The sequence below is a fragment of the Quercus lobata genome, chromosome 11 (assembly GCF_001633185.2).
Source record: "Quercus lobata isolate SW786 chromosome 11, ValleyOak3.0 Primary Assembly, whole genome shotgun sequence".
Taxonomy (NCBI): domain Eukaryota; kingdom Viridiplantae; phylum Streptophyta; class Magnoliopsida; order Fagales; family Fagaceae; genus Quercus; species Quercus lobata.
The window spans coordinates 28,061,803-28,080,739 of NC_044914.1; the positions used below are offsets into that span (position 1 = coordinate 28,061,803).

At 39.5% G+C, this 18,937-nt stretch overlaps 1 pseudogene; it reads right to left on the bottom strand.

The window, feature by feature from the left end:
- Window positions 1-427: 427 nt before the first annotated feature.
- Window positions 428-14,055, bottom strand: LOC115966660 (annotated as a pseudogene).
- Window positions 14,056-18,937: the final 4,882 nt, after the last annotated feature.

The window sequence follows — 18,937 nt, forward strand, 5'->3', positions numbered from 1 at the left end:
ACACAAGGGGTCAAGGATCACACTTAGGTAATAAAACCAAAATAAGTGTACCGGCTTTGATACCAATTGAAAGCTCGAAAATGTGTTGAAAACACAAGAGCTTGTTTAGACCCCCAATTCAAATTACGGCTTGGTTGATTTTACACTAACTTAATACTAAGTGCGGAATAGTGTAAACACAAGCATACAAACACGAGAGCTACTTTACTTCATAATTAAAGCAACACAATAGTAAAATGAAATGAACAAGAATAGGGAAGAGAGATGCAAACACAGATAACACCGAAACGTGTTATTGAAGAGGAAACCGAAGAACTCGGCGAAAATATCTCTCCGCCGCCCTCTAAGCGAAAATCGATCCACTAGACAATCAGTTGGGATACATGGGTAAGTAAGAGAAATTGGCTTTGTAAACCAATCAACTAGCTCAAACTGCTTTGCTTTGTTCAATATCCGACTGGAATTTAGATCTTAGCCTTCCAGTTTGTTGCAATTCCAAAAATTTCCTATATGTCATTTCAACATATGCAGGTTGATCACTTTCATTGTCAACTAACTCTGGTGCTGGCCTCATAATTGTGTCTAGTGCTAGTCCATGTGCCAGAGCTATGGACATCCTTGTAGCTTTGTTATTCACAAGTGCCCGGTGTGCAATACTCTTGTACTTGCCATTGCTCAAAATCTTGCAGGGAAACATTATATTCAGAAAATTTAGATTTTAATTCAAAAAATTGTTCATTTAGTTAAATATTCATATGTCAAGAACATGATAAGTGAAAAACATAAAGCCAATGATATTTTAATAAAAATTTATATAATTACACACACACATATAAAGAAAAAAGAAAACAATCAACCCTCATTCGTGTATTCGCTTCACTGTTATGATCATTTACCTATTTTTAAATTTTTTTTTTTTAATTTATAGGGTTAGTTCTTCAGTTTGGCCATTTAGGCTACTTAACACAGTTAACTCTTCCTTTCAGGTATTTAGAAAATTTCTTTATGTCCCAAATGGAAGAAAACTATATAATTTTAATTTTGTGTGTTCATAGTCCTCATTAAAAAAAAAATTAAATTAAATTAAATTCAGAAGGTAGTACAGATTTTGGTAGAAGTAAAAATATCTCTCTCTCTCTCTCTCTCTCTGCAACATTTTTTAACAAATCAACATCAAAGCACTATTTTTCTCTCTTGCCTTTAAACTTATTCACGCATGTCACGTGTCACATTTAACTTAAATAAGTGTTGGGTAATTTCTAATTTCCATTATGAAATTTGGTGTAAGTTTAATCATGTAGTCCTTCAAATTTAAAGGGATTTTATTTAGTCCATGAAGTTATACAAACTGAACAATTTTATCTTTCTTTTCTTTTCTTTTCTATATATATAGATATATATATATATATATATATATTTTTTTTTATTTTATACACGACTAATGGAATGTTGAAGCAACCCATATTTACGAGACTAAAATTGAACCAACCACATGTTTAAGAGTGCACAAATTTAAGTAACAAAATTAAACCAACCTCATAAACAGAAGAACAAAATTACTCCCCCCCACCCCCTCTCTTTTAAAAAAAATTCAAGGATAAAAAAAAAAAATATATATATATATATATATGTAGGGACAAAGTTTGGAGCCCAAGCCCACACTGTATGGAATCCTGGTCCGAAAAGCCCAATACAATGAATTTTGTAGAGTATGGGTCAAAGAACTAAGTTTAGATGAGTTAAGCGGTGGCTTGCATGGGATTAAGGAACACACAGACAAGAACAAAAGCTATTATGGTCAAATGACCTCCGGTCCAAGGAGACTTAGAATTTTATTTATGAATACAGATCACTACCTTAAGGTTCTTTTGCATGCTACAGTATTCTCCCCTCTTTTTCTCGTCCCTTCTTTATGGGGGCTTCTATACATTATATAGGCTCTTCTTGATCATCAGACACCCCTTTCAGTCCTTTGTGAGTTGCGGTAGCCAAAGTAACACTGTTCAGGGGTCTTCTCCACATTAATGCGGTTAGGAAAGTAGCTGCAGTGCATTTAATGTGGTGGTGGTAGCTTTTGCTTAGATATTTTGGGTTTTCTTCATTTTCATGTGTTTAGGGGGTGCGCTTCAGCGGTTTGAACATACTTTTGCTTCAGATTTTCAGTGTCCGAGGAGGAGTTCCTCCTCGGACCCTTTTTCTTTGTCTCCCGTGATAAGGCTTATAACGTAAATCATCTAAGTCACGTTGTCTCCTCGGACTCGCTAGTGTCCTCAGACAACCCAAGGCCCAACTCGTTACTTTGGGCTATAGCCCCCAAAATAGCCCCTCAAAACTTCGATTTTTATTTCCATCTGAGGAGAAAAACAGGGTTTTGACTTTTTGAGGGATAAAACCAATTAATTTTTGGTTCACACATGCGGGAGCGGTTGCTTCTAACGCGTTGTAAGTTACGAGGCACTATTAATTACTCCAGGCAGTTTTGTGTTCCCCATATCCAGCGACGAAGCGCAGATCCAATAGCTAACATTCCTCCTAGAATTTTGAGCGGGAGTGACCTTCCATGTCCTCTCTTGCTATATAAAGCTTGGGGGAAACGCCTTTTGCTTTTCTTTCTTACTAACTTCAGAGAACTCTAGCACCCAGTCTTCATAAACGTTCCAGACCTTTGAATTTCTGTAGCCATTTCCGTGAGGAGTCTTTCCCTGTGAAGATCTCTGAGGGCTTCAGAGATTGTTGTAAGAATACCCGTAAGTTCTCATTCCTCTACACTACTCCCATTTTATCTCGACCTTCCTCCTCAGCCCGTCAATTCGCCTAGATGGGTAGATTCAAGTATTTAGTAGATACTTCTGCCGCCATGGAGGCCTTTAAAGCAAAGTACCGCATCCCGCCGGGGGTGGTTTTGGAGTATTGCCCTCCGAAACGAGTATTGACCAATAGGGACGTGGGTCAAGTCGTTATTCCAATGATCGCTTTTATAGAGGGAGGAATGACGCTTCCCATGCGTAGGATTACCTGGGATTATTTACTTAATCATAGGTTGACACCACATCAGTGCGCCCCCAACCGGTTTAGGGTCTTGGGCAGCATAGATGTTCTGAACAAGTAGATGGGTTTAGGCCTTACATGGCACGACGTAGTTCATATGTACGAGTGCTACCATCTTGCCAAAGCAGGGTACTACCTTAAATCTTGGTCCGAGATCTTTAGGTTAATCTCCTATCTTCCTAAGTCCAATAAGACTATGAAGGATGACTACCTTATTGCCTCGGGGGAGTGGAGCGACGGTCTTCATTGTCCAACTCGGGCAGGAGATCCATGTGCGGTACCTTTAGGATCAGTCCCTTAGGAAGGGGATTTAACCCCTTAGTTTTATTTCCTTCGCTTGAAGATTCAAAAAAGAGAATTTTTTTTTGTAATCTAACTACAATTTCCTTCTCGGCTGTTTTGCAGATAGGGCACATGTTGCTCCTCGGCTGAGCCATACAAACATTTCGGCCTTGAATTACCTCCTGAGGTCAGAGATCTTCGTTAACGAGGACGGGCAACTACGTGCTGCTCATTTGATCTTGGGTTACAAACCCTTGTCCCACGTTTTCTTGGACGCCGGCCAATCCATAAGAGCTAGTAGCCCAAGGTTGGCTAGGATGGACGTGTCGTAGCCGAGATTTTTGGCTTAAAGGGATCTTTAGCGGGTTGTTTTGCCCGTCCTTCAGAATCCTCAACCAGTTGCATAGTTACCTCCACAGGAGGATCCCGGAGTTGTAGAGTTTGTTGAAAGGGAGACTGAATCGTCTCGTCTTTCTTTGGAGGGGGAGATAGACGAGTTCTACTTTGAGGAGGACATTCCAAAAGCCCCTCTGATCGAACTCTCAGACGCTGAGGGTGAGCTAGATAGAAACTCCGTAATTGGCGCCCTTCCTCTTGTTATTGCCTGCTCAGATGATTCTTCCGACGAAGAGGTGGACAACATGGCCTCTAACAAAGGAAAAAGTTTGCGGGAGCTGATGGCTGCCTGAGGTAAGGAGCAAACCTCAAAGGCGCCCACCAAGTCCCAGACCCCTTCCAAGTTTCCTCCCGCTCCTCCACAGATCCCTGTCGATCTCGGCTTGAAAGCTAATCCCGACCTAAAGAAGAAAAGCCCGGTTGAGTCCCTCGAGGAAGGCAAGGTGGGTCCTCGCCAAGGCACTAAACAACAGAAGATGACCCGAGAGCATTGGGATAAAAGGGCTCCATCTGTGGAGAGCCGAGAAGAGCTGGACCGGGCTAAAGTGCGCATGCCTTCACGCACTTGGAGCCCTCGGCTTGAAGTGGACGGAGCGGCAATTCCTTATAATGCTTCAGTCTGAGAATACAACAGGGGCCGAACAGGGTACATTGCTGCAGCCTTGGAGCAACCTATGCTTCTTCCCAGGGACATGGAAGCTTACAGGTGATTTTCACAGGGTGAACTCTACCTGTCCTTGAAGAGGGATCTTGCAATGGTAAGGCAACTCATTTCTTATCGGTAGGATCATTAGGTCATATTATATTCTAACTCCGTCATCTTGTCATTTTTGTGCAGATTACTCAGCAGGTCTTTGTGGTCGAGGAGTGGTGCCGCGACAACTGCAATTTGGCTGACGTCGAAGGCCTTTCTCGCGCCGAGGTAGAGAAGGCTCTCGGAGCTCTTAAGTAGGAGCATCATGAGCTATCTAAAAAGCTTAAAGAGGTAGAGACAGGCCGTAGGAGTGCTGAGGCTGGCTTGAAGACCGCCGAGAAACAAGCTGAAGACCAGCACCAATTACTGCACGTGACTAAGGTCAACCTTGCTACTGAAAAGCAAGTCGTTTTGGATCTTAAAGCTGCGTTGTAGAAAGCCAAGGACGAGGTCTAGCTAGCCAAGGAAGCAACCGAGGCCGAGAAGAGGGTTGCCTATCAGCTTGGAATGGAGGAGACGGAGGTGAGGCTTACCGAAGAGTTGCCAGAAGTATGTAGGGACTACTGCAGTATTTCTTGGGCTCAGGATCTTAATGCTACTGGGGTCCCTACAGATTCTGCTATGAGGTTGCCCGAGAATGTCTTCTACCCTCCAGAGATCCGGGAGGTCCCTGCTGATGCTCCTGAAGCCTTCGAGTAACTTGTGGCTATTCTTGATGCCATCCCCTTAACTAAAATTACCGGGGGCTCTGGTTAGGTCACCGTCCAGGTTGAGGATGCGGAGGGAGAAAAGGGAAAAGGCAAGGGTAAGGGGAAGAAACCCTCCTCCAAGGCTAAGGATCTCTCTAAAGGGACAGTTGCCGAGGCGAAGGGTCATGGGGCCGGTCCCAAAGTTAAGGATATTCCACCTCCTCAGCCAGAGCAAAAAGAAGATCCCCCTGCTGAAGCTTAGGTCCTAGGGTTCTTATCTCCCTTTTTCTTTTTGGATGGAAGTTGTATTACATTTTTGTTCTTTTTCAAAGACTTCTCATTTAAAAGCACTGTATTATTTCTGGTTATTAATATAAATGTTCTTTCTCTCATTTTTTATCTTTCTGCTTGATGTTGATGGAATTTTATTGTATTGTTCCTAGTTAATGCGACTGTTTCTTTAGTTGAAGTTAGACAATAACACTTTGCCAATACAACTAAATAAGAAGAATAGGACTGTGCAATGAACTTTAACCAGTAATGAGCTTGGATAGATGTCAGAAGTTGTTAATTTCCCCCATGCCTGTGGTCTAAGGAGCCATGCAGGACTTAGATTCTGTTTAAAACTTGGATAGGTGCCATAAGTTGTTAATTTCCCCCAAGCCTGTGATCCGAGGAGCCATGCAGGACTTAGGTTCTATTTAAAACTTGGATAGATGCCATAAGTTGTTAATTTCCCCCAAGCTTGTGGTCTGAGGAGCCATGCAGGACTTAGGTTCTGTTTAAAACTTGGATAGATGTCATAAGTTGTTAATTTCCCCCAAGCCTGTGGTCTGAGGAGCCATGCAGGACTTAGGTTTTGTTTAAAACTTGTATAGACGCCATAAGTTGTTAATTTCCCCCAAACCTGTGGTCCGAAGAGCCATGCAAAACTTAGGTTCTATTTAAAACTTGGATAGATGCCCTAAGTTGTTAATTTCCCCCAAGCCTATGGTCCGAGGAGCCATGCAGGACTTAGGTTCTGTTTAAAACTTGGATAGATGCCATAAGTTGTTAATTTCCCCCAAGCCTGTGGTCCGAGAAGCCATGTAGGACTTAGGTTCTGTTTAAAACTTGGATAGATGCCTTAAGTTGTTAATTTCCCCCAAGCCTGTGATCCTAGGAGCCATGCAGGACTTAGGTTTTGTTTAAAACTTGGATAGATGCCATAAGTTGTTAATTTCCCCCAAGCCTGTGGTCCGAGGAGCCATGTAGGACTTAGGTTTTGTTTAAAACTTGGATAGATAGAAATGAGCCGAAAGACACGTAGTGATCACGAGATATAATATAGGAAAAACTGCTTTCATTAATAACAATACCTTCTTAGGTTATTTACATTCCATGGGCGGAGTACAGCTTTCTCGTCTAGGTCTTCCAGATAATATGCACCTATTCATGCCACTGAAGTAATGCGATATGTGCCTTCCTAATCGGGTCCCAGCTTCCCCCAGGATGGGTTCTTGGTGCTACCAAAAATTTTTCTCATCACGAGGTCGCCTGGCCCTAGTGGCCTTAGTTTCACATTAGTATCGTACCCCTGCTTTAACTTTTGGTGGTAATATGCCAATTGGATCATTGCCTTTTCTCTTTTCTCCTCGGCTAAGTCTAGACTTCTCCCTAGCAACTCGTCATTATTTCTTAGTGTAAAAGTGCTGGATTTCAAAGTTGGGAAGCTAGTTTCCAGGGGGAGCACAGCCTCGGCCCCGTAAGTCATTGAAAAAGGAGTTTCTCCCGTTGACCGTCGCGGCGTGGTTCGGTAGGTGCATAGGACGTGTGGTAGTTCTTCCACCCATCTTCCCTTTGCATCATCCAGTCTCTTTTTCAGCCCATTGACTATGACCTTATTCATAGCCTCGGCTTGCCCGTTTCCTTGAGGATAGGCTGGAGTGGAATATCGGTTCGTGATTCCAAAGCCACAACAGTATTTCCTGAAGGTTTTACTATCAAACTGAAGGCCGTTGTCTGAGATGAGGGTGCGAGCAGTTCCGAAGCGTGTAATGGTATTTTTCCAAATGAATTTCTTTGCATCCACGTCCTTGATATTGGTTAAAGGCTTAGCCTCAACCCATTTGGTGAAGTAATCTGTGCCGACCATTAAGTATCACTTGTTCCTTGCTGCTTTCGGGAAAGGGCCAACAATATCCAGACCCCATTGAGCGAACGACCAAGGTCTGGAAACAAGGTTAAGGACTCCTCTCGGTTGGTGGATATTTGGGGCGAATCTCTGGCATTGGTTGCATTTCTTTGCATATTCTTGGGCCTCTTTTTTGCATGCTTGGCCACCAGTACCCTTGAGTGAGGGCTCTGTGTGCTAGTGATCATCCTCCTGTGTGGCTCCACAAATTCCTTCATGCAGTTCCTCGAGCAATGTCTCTGATACCTCTGGGTGTACGCATAATAAATATGGCCCAGAGTAGGAGTGCTTGTATAGCTTGTGGTTCTCTGACAACTAGAACCGAGGAACCTTCCTTCGTATCTTCTCGTCTTCCAATTTTTCTTCGGACATTACATCATCTTTGAGAAAACTCACTATGGGATCCATCCAGCTCAGACTCACTCTGACCTGATGGATTCGAACTATATCCTTTTTGATTGTATCTGTCTTGCATAAATCCTTAACAAGGATAATTCATGGTAGATCCTGCGCTGAAGACGTGGCAAGAGTGGCCAATGAATCCGCATGTGTTTTCCCGCTTCTAGAGACATGTGTCAAGTTAAAAAATTCAAAGTCTGATTGCAAGCGTTTGACTTGACCAAGGTATTCCTGCATTCTCACATCTCTAGCCTCCAACTCACCTCTCACCTGGCCTACGACCAATCTGGAGTCCGAGAACGCTTCTATCGCTTTTCCGCCCATTTTTTGCACCATGACCATTCCTTGCAGCAAAGCCTCATACTCGGCTTCATTGTTTGTAGCTGAGAACCCAAGTCTTAATGATTTTTCAATGGTAATCCTCTCGGGTGATATTAGACCCAGCCCTAACCCAGATCCCCTTTGGTTTGCTGCACCATCAACGTAGACTTTCCATCGCGAGGCTCCTTGTGCAGAGATTATGCCAACCAATTTTCCATCCATGTTTTCCTCCTCTGCTACTGCTTCTACAGAGGGTTCAGCAAATTCGGTAATTAGATCAGCGAGGACTTGGCCCTTGACAAAGGTCCGAGGCATGTACTTAATATCGAAAGCCCCAAGGAGTGTACTCCACATGGCGATTCTTCCTATGTAATCGGTGCTTCGAAGCACCGACCTGAGGGGAAGTTGAGTCAGGACAATGGCCGTGTGTGCTTGGAAGTAGTGGGGGAGTTTCCGTGTGGCATGCACTACTGCAAGGATTGCCTTCTCCATTGGTAAGTGACGCACCTCAGTCTCATGTAACGATTTACTTACATAGTACATTGGCCGTTGTATGACATTATCAACCCGTATTAATACCAAGCTCACAGCGTGAGGGGCCACCGCTATGTAGGCAAACAGAACTTCGTCGGCCTCAAGGCTAGACATGATGGGTGGCCGCGACAGGTATTCTTTAAGTTGTTGGAAGGCTAGGGCACAGTCCTCGGACCATTCAAATCCTTTCCACTTGTTCATCAAGAGGTAGAAAGGTCGGCATCGGTCTGCAGATCAGGAAATAAACCGATTTAATGCTGCGATCATTCCAATGAGTTTCTGGACTTCTTTTGGGTTCCGAGGAGCTTATAGGTTATGAATCGCTTTGATTTGGTCCGAGCTCACCTCTATTCCCCTGTGAGTTACCATATAGCCTAGAAATTTACCGGACCCGACACTAAATGAGCACTTAGAAGCATTGAGGCGCAGTTTTTGCTCTCTTAAGATGCTAAAAATGACTTCAAGATCTCTCACATGCTCGGATACCACTTTACTTTTTACTACCATATCGTCTATGTAGACTTCAATAACCTTGCCTAGTTGTGGTTCGAACATTCTGGTCATCATCCTTTGGTAGGTAGAACCTGTATTCTTTAAACTGAAAGGCATCACCTTATAGTGGTAGTTTCCGACAGGTGTCATGAACGCTGTTTTCTCCTGATCTTCTAGGGCCAGTGGTATTTGATGATAACCCTAGAAGGCATCCAGGAAGCTCATTCGGGGGTGACCTACAGTTACATCTACCAACTGGTCTATCCGAGGCAACGGGAACGGATCTTTCGGGCACGCCTTGTTCAAGTCTATGAAGTCTACGCAGACTCTCCACTTCCCCATCTTCTTTCTTACCACCACTGTATTTGCCAACCACTCGGGGAAAAAGACTTCTTTGATAGCCCCTACCTTTTTTAGCTTCATCACTTCATCCCTAACAGCGTCGGTATGCTTTATCGACGAGCACCGGAGTGGCTGCTTCTTAGGAATAGAAGATGGATTAACGTTTAGGTAGTGATAACAAATGAGATTTGGGTCAACCCCCGAGGCATCGTAGGCGTCCTATGCAAATACGTCAACATTTCTTCTCAGAAACCCAATCAGTTCCCCTCTTTCTTAGAGAGGTAATTTCGAGCCGACTTGGAAGAATCTTTTTGGATCATTGTCAACAGTACCTTTCTAGACTTTCACATTTTATCTCCTCGGCTAGTTCACCGACGGGTACTGCCGAGATGGCTGATTGCTATAAGTCCTTTTTCACAGACGCCGAGAATTCTGTACTGGACTGGCGTGAGATGGCGGCTACCATGCATTGCCTAGCCATGGCTTGATCTCCCCCAATCTCCTCCACTTGGCTCCCTGACGGGTATTTTACCTTCTGGTGAAGTGTAGAAGAAATGGCTCCCAGGGTGTGGAGCCAAGGTCTGGCTACTATGGCCGTGTATGGTGAGTAGGCTTCGACCTCAATAAAATCCACCTCCACCACCTTTGATCCGGTCTGTATGGGCAATCTGATCTGTCCTTTTGGTGTGACAGTCTTCCTTTCGAAACTTACAAGAGGGGAGTCATAAGCCATTAGGTCCTCGGGCTTTAGGTTCAACCCCTTGTATAGATCAGGGTACATCACTTCCACAGCATTGCCTGGGTCTACCAGTACTCTCTTTACGTCAAACCCTCCAATCCTTAGCGTAACTACCAAAGCATCGTCATGAGGTTAGATGGTTCCAATCTTATCATCGTCCGAGAATCCCAGCACAGGTGAGTTCCCCTTTTTAGATCTTTTGGACTCCTTCTCACCGTCATCGGTGGAGAGCCAAGCCATAGACATTACCCTGGAGGGAAAAGAGCCGGTCCTCCCCGGAGCAGCGAGGATGATGTGTATCGTACCCATGGGAGGTCTCAAAGATTCGTCTTTCTGGGGTTTTTGGACTGCCTGGCCATGATGACCGTTAGAGAGGTGTAAGAGGTGGCGCAACTTTCCTTCTCGGACTAACTGATCCAGGTGGTTTTATAGATTCCTGCAATTCTCGGTGGTATGTCTGTGGTCTTGGTGGTATTGACAATATAGATTCTGGTTGCGCTTTGAGGAGTCTCCAGCCATTTTACTCGGCCATTTGAAGAAAGACTCATTTTTTACTTTCTCCAGAACCTGTTGCACCGGCTCTCTGAATACGGCATTAACCGCTTGCATTTTGGTTTGTCCAGCCTGTCTCGTAAAATCTCTTCTCGGCTGGTTACTATTGTATCGTTCCGACCTGTAATCATTCCCCTTGTGAGGGATGATCTTTTCCTTTCCTTTCCCTTGTAGTTGGTCCTCTTCCATCCTTTTGTATTTGTCAATCTTGTCCATCAGTTGGCGAACGCTGGTAACGGGTTTACCAGTTAGAGACTTCCTTAAACCATACTCAGTGGGGAGACCACTTTTGAACGTGCTGATGGCGGCGTCATCGTGGTTTTCATTCATCTCGTTGTACATCTCCCAATACTTATCCGAATACGCCTTTAAGGTTTCCCCTTCGTGCATAGATAATGATAATAACGAACTTAGGGGTCGAGGAACCCTGCTGTTCGTAATAAAGCGAGAGCAAAAAACTTGAGTGATCTGCTTATAGGAATCTATAGAGTTCGTCTTTAAACTGTTGAACCATCTCATCGCTACGGGTCCCAGGTTGGACGGAAAAACTTTGTACATTAGAGCCTCATTTCAAGAATGGATAGCCATTCTTTGGTTAAACTGGCTCACATGCTCCACAGGGTCTGTTCGGTCATTGTAAATGGTAAACATAGGTTGATGGAAACGTCGTGGTAGTTTAGCCCCCTCTATCCTATGTGCGAAGGGTAACCTGGAGATCTGATCCAGGGCTTTGTTCATGGCATCATTACCCAGACCCTTATTAGATGGGCTTTTATGTCTCTGTTCATAGGGCTGCTCCTTTTCATAGAAAAAGGTTTCACTTGGGGGAGTTCTTGATCTCCGCCTGTAATTGACATCTTCTTCCTCATTAAAGGATATGTCTGAGCTGGAAGGGGATCGCCTTTGCTGTGCACGGCGCAACCTCTTTTTCAGGTCGTCTATCTCTCGTTGCATGGCCTGATAGTTGTTTCGCCTTTGGGATATGCGACTGCATACTTGGGAATGGCTTTGGCTCATCTGAGTAGTATGTACGCTTCCCTCTCGGTTCCTTCCATTGCCCTGATTTGGCTCAGGGTCAGGAGGATTATTTTGCCGCTGAGGCCTAATAGGTTTTGTTTGTTGAGGATCAGCTTGGCGTGGACTTTCTTGGTGTGGACCTGATCCTGCCATGCTTAACCGTTGTACTTACTAACACTCAAGTTCTCCCCACAGACGGTGCCAATTGTAAGGACAAAGTTTGGAGCCCAAGCCCACACTGTATGAAATCCTGGTCCAAAAAGCCCAATACAATGAATTTTGTAAAGTATAGGTCAAAGAACTAGGTTTAGATGAGTTAAGAGGTGGCATGCATGGGATTAAGGAACACACAGACAAGAACAAAAACTATTATGATCAAATGACCTCCGGTCCGAGGAGACTTAGAATTTTATTTATGAATATAGATCACTACATTAGGGTTCTTTTGCATGCTACAATATTCTCCCCTCTTTTTCTAGTCCCTTCCTTATGGGGGCTTCTATACATTATATAGGCTCTTCCTGATCATCTGGACTTTACACTTGTTGATCATCTAAGCCCTCACTTGAGCACCTATCCCATCAGACACCCCTTTCAATCCTTTGTGAGTTGCGGTAGCCAAGGTAACACTGTTCAGGGGTCTTCTCCATGTTAGTGCGGCCAGAAAAGTAACTACAGTGCATTTAATGTGGTGGTGGCAACTTTTGTTTAGATATTTTGAGTTTTCTTCCTTTTCATGTGTTTAGGGGGTGCGCTTCAACGGTTTGAACATACCTCTGCTCCAGATTTTCAGCGTCCGAGGAGGAGTTCCTCCTCGGACCCTCTTTCTTTGTCTCCCGTGATAATGCTTATAACGTAAATCATCTAAGTCACGTTGTCTCCTCGGACTCACTAGTGTCCTCGGACGGGCCCAAGGCCCAACTCGTTACTTTGGGCTATAGCCCCCACAATATATATGTATATATATATATATATATATGTGAATGGCAATTAATGTTTTGTCTTTTATCACCTTAAACCTAAAATTGTATCAAACTGATCTTACTAGTTAACTTTAGCTGGCATAGTTGCTTAATCAAAAGATTAATTGAGAAAAATAATGAGAAGATGAATAACACATGGGGACAAGTAAAAATGGAGTTCAAGAAGCGTGATAGAATGTACCTCCAAGTGATCAGCAACTTGAACAAAGAGTACATTGGCAGGGATATTGACATTAAACCATTTTTCGTTATGCTTTACTTGAAGGTCAGAGACGCCATTATTTACCAAAGTGGTTAACAGACCATGGTCATAGTGAGCGGGGATGCCAATTGCTTTCTCTGGCTCTGGACAAGTTGGATAATAGTTAGCAGCGAGCAATTGAAAACCCAACTCGAAATTGGCAGCCTTTTCTACGTAGCTCTCTTCTAACCCCAAGCTCTTTGATATAGCTTTAAGTAATATTATTACTACTTCCCGATTTCTTTTGCTGAACTCCCTTGCAATCTCACTGTGTCAACAAAAATATAAATAAACCATTCATTATAAATTGCATTGGCCATGACCAAATTATTATTATTGAAATTTTAATTGAAAAATAAATTTATCATAATTAAAAGAAGGAAAATTCTTAGTTTAAGTAGATTGAACAAATTGCATATAACGTTGTATACAAACTTATGGGTAGAACTTACCCTTGAAAAACTCTTACACATATTTAAACTTAAACTTATGCAATGTGGAACACTCCAGCCTCTATGTCAACTCTGGTGGTTGGTTTTGATACTAAATATTACAAACTCATGGATAGAACCCATCTTTGAAAACCGATTTTTTTTTTTTTGAGAAGGCTTTGAAAACCGATTTGCAAGAAAAGTGTAGAAATTTTTTTTTATACATATGTTTGAACTTATACTTAAGCAAAGTAAGACATTAGAATCATAACAGATTCTTAATACTTTAGAACTTGATTTTTTTATTCATAATATGTGATATGTGATATGATTTAGGAGGTTAAATCTGAAATGAAAAGAAATGTACCTGAACCCAGCTGGTTTGTTGGGTTTATGAAATTCAGGATGGGCGAAGCACTTGAGAAAATCTCTCCAATAGTTTGCTTTATCCATTGTAGGATTAAAGCCTGTACCACACTTGATTGGATCCATGACATGGTTTCCTTGATACTTTCTTCTCCTCCTCTGGCAAGTCGAAAAATTCTTGAAACGAAGCTATCATTGCCTTCGTCAGACTCTCCGTCACATCATGATTAATCACCTAATAAGACCCTCATCAAATCTCAGTAACATGCAAAAACTGAAGACACGTAAAAAAAAAATAATAATAGAAAGCTCAAAACAGATAAGATAAACTGTACCATGAAGCAGCCCCAGTCTGAGCAGGCTTTCCTGTTTGTTCAGGAGTACCAGAAACAAGAAGAGAGATGTCGATAATGGGGACTGAATCTTCTGCATCACCGGCTATTGGTTCATCACGGAGATAAGGGGTGAAGTAAAACGAAGGGATGGAGGAGGAGCCAGTTGATTCAACTAGTGCTTTCACGGTTGTTATCTTTGGTGGATGAACAGGTGATGCATTCATGAACATTGCTGAAGCCATTGATGAGGAGAAACTAGAACACTAGAAACAGAGAGAGGGAGAGAGAGAGATAGCCGAGTAAATGTGGCAATATTGTTATGTTGCCTACAAGCTATAATCACGTTAATATATACTAGGAAAACATACACCTCGTTTTGGACGTTTCTCCCATTATTTGGTGCGACCTAACATTAATTTTTATTTATTAATAATTATTCACCAGAAGTTCGTAAGTTTATATCTAAGAAAAAAATAAATTTCTCTTGCATTATTTTAGAGCATTATTATCATATACCAATAAGATTGTCGAGCGGCTGTTGAGAATATAATAATGAAAGCCTAGAAGGGGCGGGGTTACAAGTTCCAACATTTTGCATTATGCTGTTCACATGTCGCACTGTACTTCTAAATTTGTATAGGTAATAAAAAATGAGTAGTGTTAAGTTAACAACTTTTTTGACTTCTGTTTAATAACTTTTTTTTTCTTTTTATAGTTTTATATTTTTTTAAGCTTTATAAGAGCATCATCAGTAGGCTGGCTAAATCTATTTTTTGGAAAGAAAAGCCATTGTTCACCCCCAAAAACTCCTTTCAACACCTTTCCGTCTCCAATTTTTTTTTTTTTTTTTTTTTAGATTTGCTACAGTAGCTCTCCAGGCATGGAGAGCACTGTAGCAATTACTGTAACTCTTCTAAACAATATCCTATCTTAAAATATTACCCGGTTGAATAAAAAATTACTTTTTTCTCTTTCCTCCACTGCTCTTTCTTCCTCACTCTCTTTCTCTCTTCTTTATCTCAACAACTACAAAACTCAAAATACAATCCAAACACGAAAATAATTTTTCTCATAAACCAAATGAAAAAAGAAAAAGAAAAAAAAGAGAGAGACCTGTTCATGAGCAAAAGAATTAATTCAGTGTCAATAATCACAACCGATTAAAATATTTATTTTTCACTCAATAATCACAACGGTAACAACATAACTATTCTTGATCTTTTCTCTCAAACATCTCTAAACTCAGTCTCAATCAAACATTCACAACAACTACAAACACAACAATCATTTCTCTTAAACATCTCTAAACTCAAGCATAATCAAAATACAAACTCAAAAACACAATTTTAAAATTAATCAAATCAAAAAAAGAAAAAGAAAAAAAAGGATAGAAGCCATCTGACCCACAGTGGAGCAAGCAAGCAACCCACGGTGGAGCAAAAAAGAGACAACGCTTGCCTATGTCCTTCGATCAACAGTGGAGCAAGCAATCTCTTGTTCTTAATTTCTCTGTTTCTTAGCACTGTAGAGAGTGATCTAGAATCAAGTAGAAATAGAGAAAGAGAGAGCTAGAGAAAGAATTAGAGAGCTGGAGAAAGTGAAGTGAGATCTGGAATGAACTAGAAAAGAAAAGGAAGGGTAGATAGAGTTGGGAGTGGGATAGGTGTGTGGTGGAGAAAAAACAAAGAGAGAGAGAGAGAAAAAAAAACGTATGGATGTAATTAAGTTTGGAAAAATAATACAAAAAATAAGAAATGGCAATTAAGAAATGCTACCACAATATTTTCACAATAAATTTTAAGTAATAGATTTTTATTAGCTAATATTGGTGAGTAAAAAAATAATTTCAGAGGTGGGTTCAAATTAGAACTAGTAACAACTTTCCACATAAGATTTTAATGTGATTCTTGTAAAATTATTGCAAAAAATATTGTAGATATAACATTTTTCATTGAAAAATATAATTGTTGGGAATGAATATAGGAAGAATAAATTATGATAAAAAAAAGAATAAAGAATGAATGAAGAAATAATATTTAAATGAGATGGGGATAAGGATAGAGAGTCTATTGAAAAGTGTATTTAAAAAAGTAAATAGGCAAAAGGTAAAATGAACTGTTCACCCTCCAAATAGAGAAAAATTTGAGGAGGCTGCTGGTGATGCTCTAAATACTTTTATGTTCTTTTCTTTTATTTATCTTTTATTTATTATTATTATATATGACTAACACTAGGGAATCCTTAATAAGCATCACAATTCTACTGGTTAACATCTCCCATAAAAAATCTTATAACTATATAAAAAGCGGCTATGCCGCTAGAGTGATTTTTGGTTTTGTGAGTCACTTACCCCCTTTTTTTTTTAAGTCTTCCGTTTGTACTTTTTTCATTTTATATATATTGTTATTTTGACACAACAAATTTCACAATATTTTTACAATTATTGAGGTATCAATTTCTTATAAGTCAAAATAAAATAACAAAATATGAAACTATGACCAACCACAACTGAAAATAAATATTTTGTGAAAATGTTGTGACATTTGTTGGGTGAATATGAAAAAGTTACAGTACTTTTGGTTTGTATAATATGTACTGTTCATCGCTTTTTTTTTTCTTTTTTTTTTTCCTAGTCATCGATTTGTGCTCTTTTTTTCTATATATAAAAAGAGCAAATAGGCTCATGAATAGTGTTATGAACAATATTTTTGGTTTAGTGACTTGCCTTTTTCCCCTTTTTTTTTCCTTCAAGTTCACCAACTTGGTTTGAGCTTGTTTTTCTCTTTTAAAGAATCTTTATATGTTTACTTTCTACTTGTAATGTAAGCTTACATTGTATACACACAAAAAGTAGCAAATATTATATATATTTGCAAAAAAAAAAATTGTACAAATTTTGCAAATGTGTATAGCATTTACCAATTTTTATGTGTTTACAATATGAATTTACATTGTAAGTGCAACGTGTATATATATATATATATATATATATATATTATATAAAAAGAGTGAATAGGAAAAGTTATAGTAATTTCACTACAGTAGTTTTGGTTTATTTAACTTTTACTGTTTTGCTGGCCATATATATATATATATATATATTTTTTTTTTTTTTTTGTGAATGCATAAAGTTGTAGTATATTTGCTATATTATTTTTGGTTTGACCCCAATAATTTTCACAACACTTTCATAACAAATCAAATATGGTAAATGTTATTCATTCTAATTTAAACTTACCAATGAAACTACTTTTTTACCCATCAATAACAACTTGTAGTAACCTACTACTTATAATTTGTTGTGAAAATGTCATGGACATAACATTTTTTGTGTGAAAAATGTTAAGGCATCTTGATGTTGTCACAATATTTTCAAATCTACTGAGCTGTCAATTCTTTACAAGTTAAAATAAAATATAACAAAATTATAAAGGTATTATGAAAATGTTTCATCATTCTGTTGTGTTTTTAGAAATTTTTTGTTGGTTTAATCAACTTTGTTGAGCCAAAATTCACTATTCCACATACAATTTTCTTAGGTTGACTTTTTGTATATTTTTTTCTTTACACACTATTTTAAGTAAAAACACATAGTTTTGCACACAAAAACAAAAACAAAAACTTAGGAAAAAAAACATTTTTCATCCTTTATGTTTGGGGTAGTTTACAATTTTTCCTTAAACTTTAAAATCAAGCAATTTTTCTTTTAATATTTTGGAAATGAACAAATATGTCATATTGTTATTTTCTCAGTTAAACCCTAACGAAAGCTTATGATTTTTAAAATATTTTATTGTGTAATGTCTAAATTACTTCTGCTAAAGACCAATGGCTTGGAGGAGGACCCTCATGCCCCTCTTTTGAATATTTTTAATAACTAAGAGAGACCAATAATTTGTCATTTGGTAGCTATGGAGATGATACTACTAACAAGAGAGAGAGGGAAACTTTTAGGGATTTTAGAACCATTTAAGAGATGAATCTAATTTTGTGTAGATTTTAAGAACCACATGTGCCACAAAAATACACTTGTTGCTCCTGGAGTTAATGGAAACAAAGTCACTGATCCAACTAAAACCTTTGTTCTTGGCCAAGAAGAAAGTGTGGGACAGCGTAGGGTCAATTAAGAAAGACCAATGGCTTGGAGGAGGACCCTCATGCCCCTCTTTTGAATATTTTTAATAACTAAGAGAGACCAATAATTTGTCATTTGGTAGCTATGGAGATGATACTACTAACAAGAGAGAGATGGAAACTTTTAGGGATTTTAGAACCATTTATATATGAGATGAATCTAATTGTGTGTAGATTTTATTTTTATTTTTTAAAATCTAATGTGGTAGTACAATTGGCAATTGATGTCGTATGGAAAATAATTTTTTATTATTCCATTTTACACATCAGTTTTTTTCATCTAAAAAATAACGGTAAAGACTAAATTGATACAAGACTAAAAAGGTTAGTTATCAAATTGATACAATTGAAATGTGAAAAATCAAATTGACATTTAATGTAAAAGATAGGGATTAAATTTGTAATTTATAATTTTTATATTGTTGTTAGTTTTCTATTTTATTTTGGAATTGAGTCATCTACCCCATTTTATTGTAAAAAAATATTTGATTTATTGGTGTATAAATCTAAAAGAAAATCTGTACTGTACCATACTTAATGAGCTAAAAAGAATATTTTAAAAAAATAAAAATATATATAAACATTTAAGCATCTTGCCTAATGGTATAGGTTGTGGACAATGGACACGATCTTCAATACAGTTGCCATGTTGACCAAACTTATCATAAAATAAAGGAGAGAAGGAAAGAATTGGAGGTTGAAATCAAGAGCTTCATCAAGGTATATATCATAGTCATCATCACAGCTAAGTCGTTGCTAGAGAGAGAGG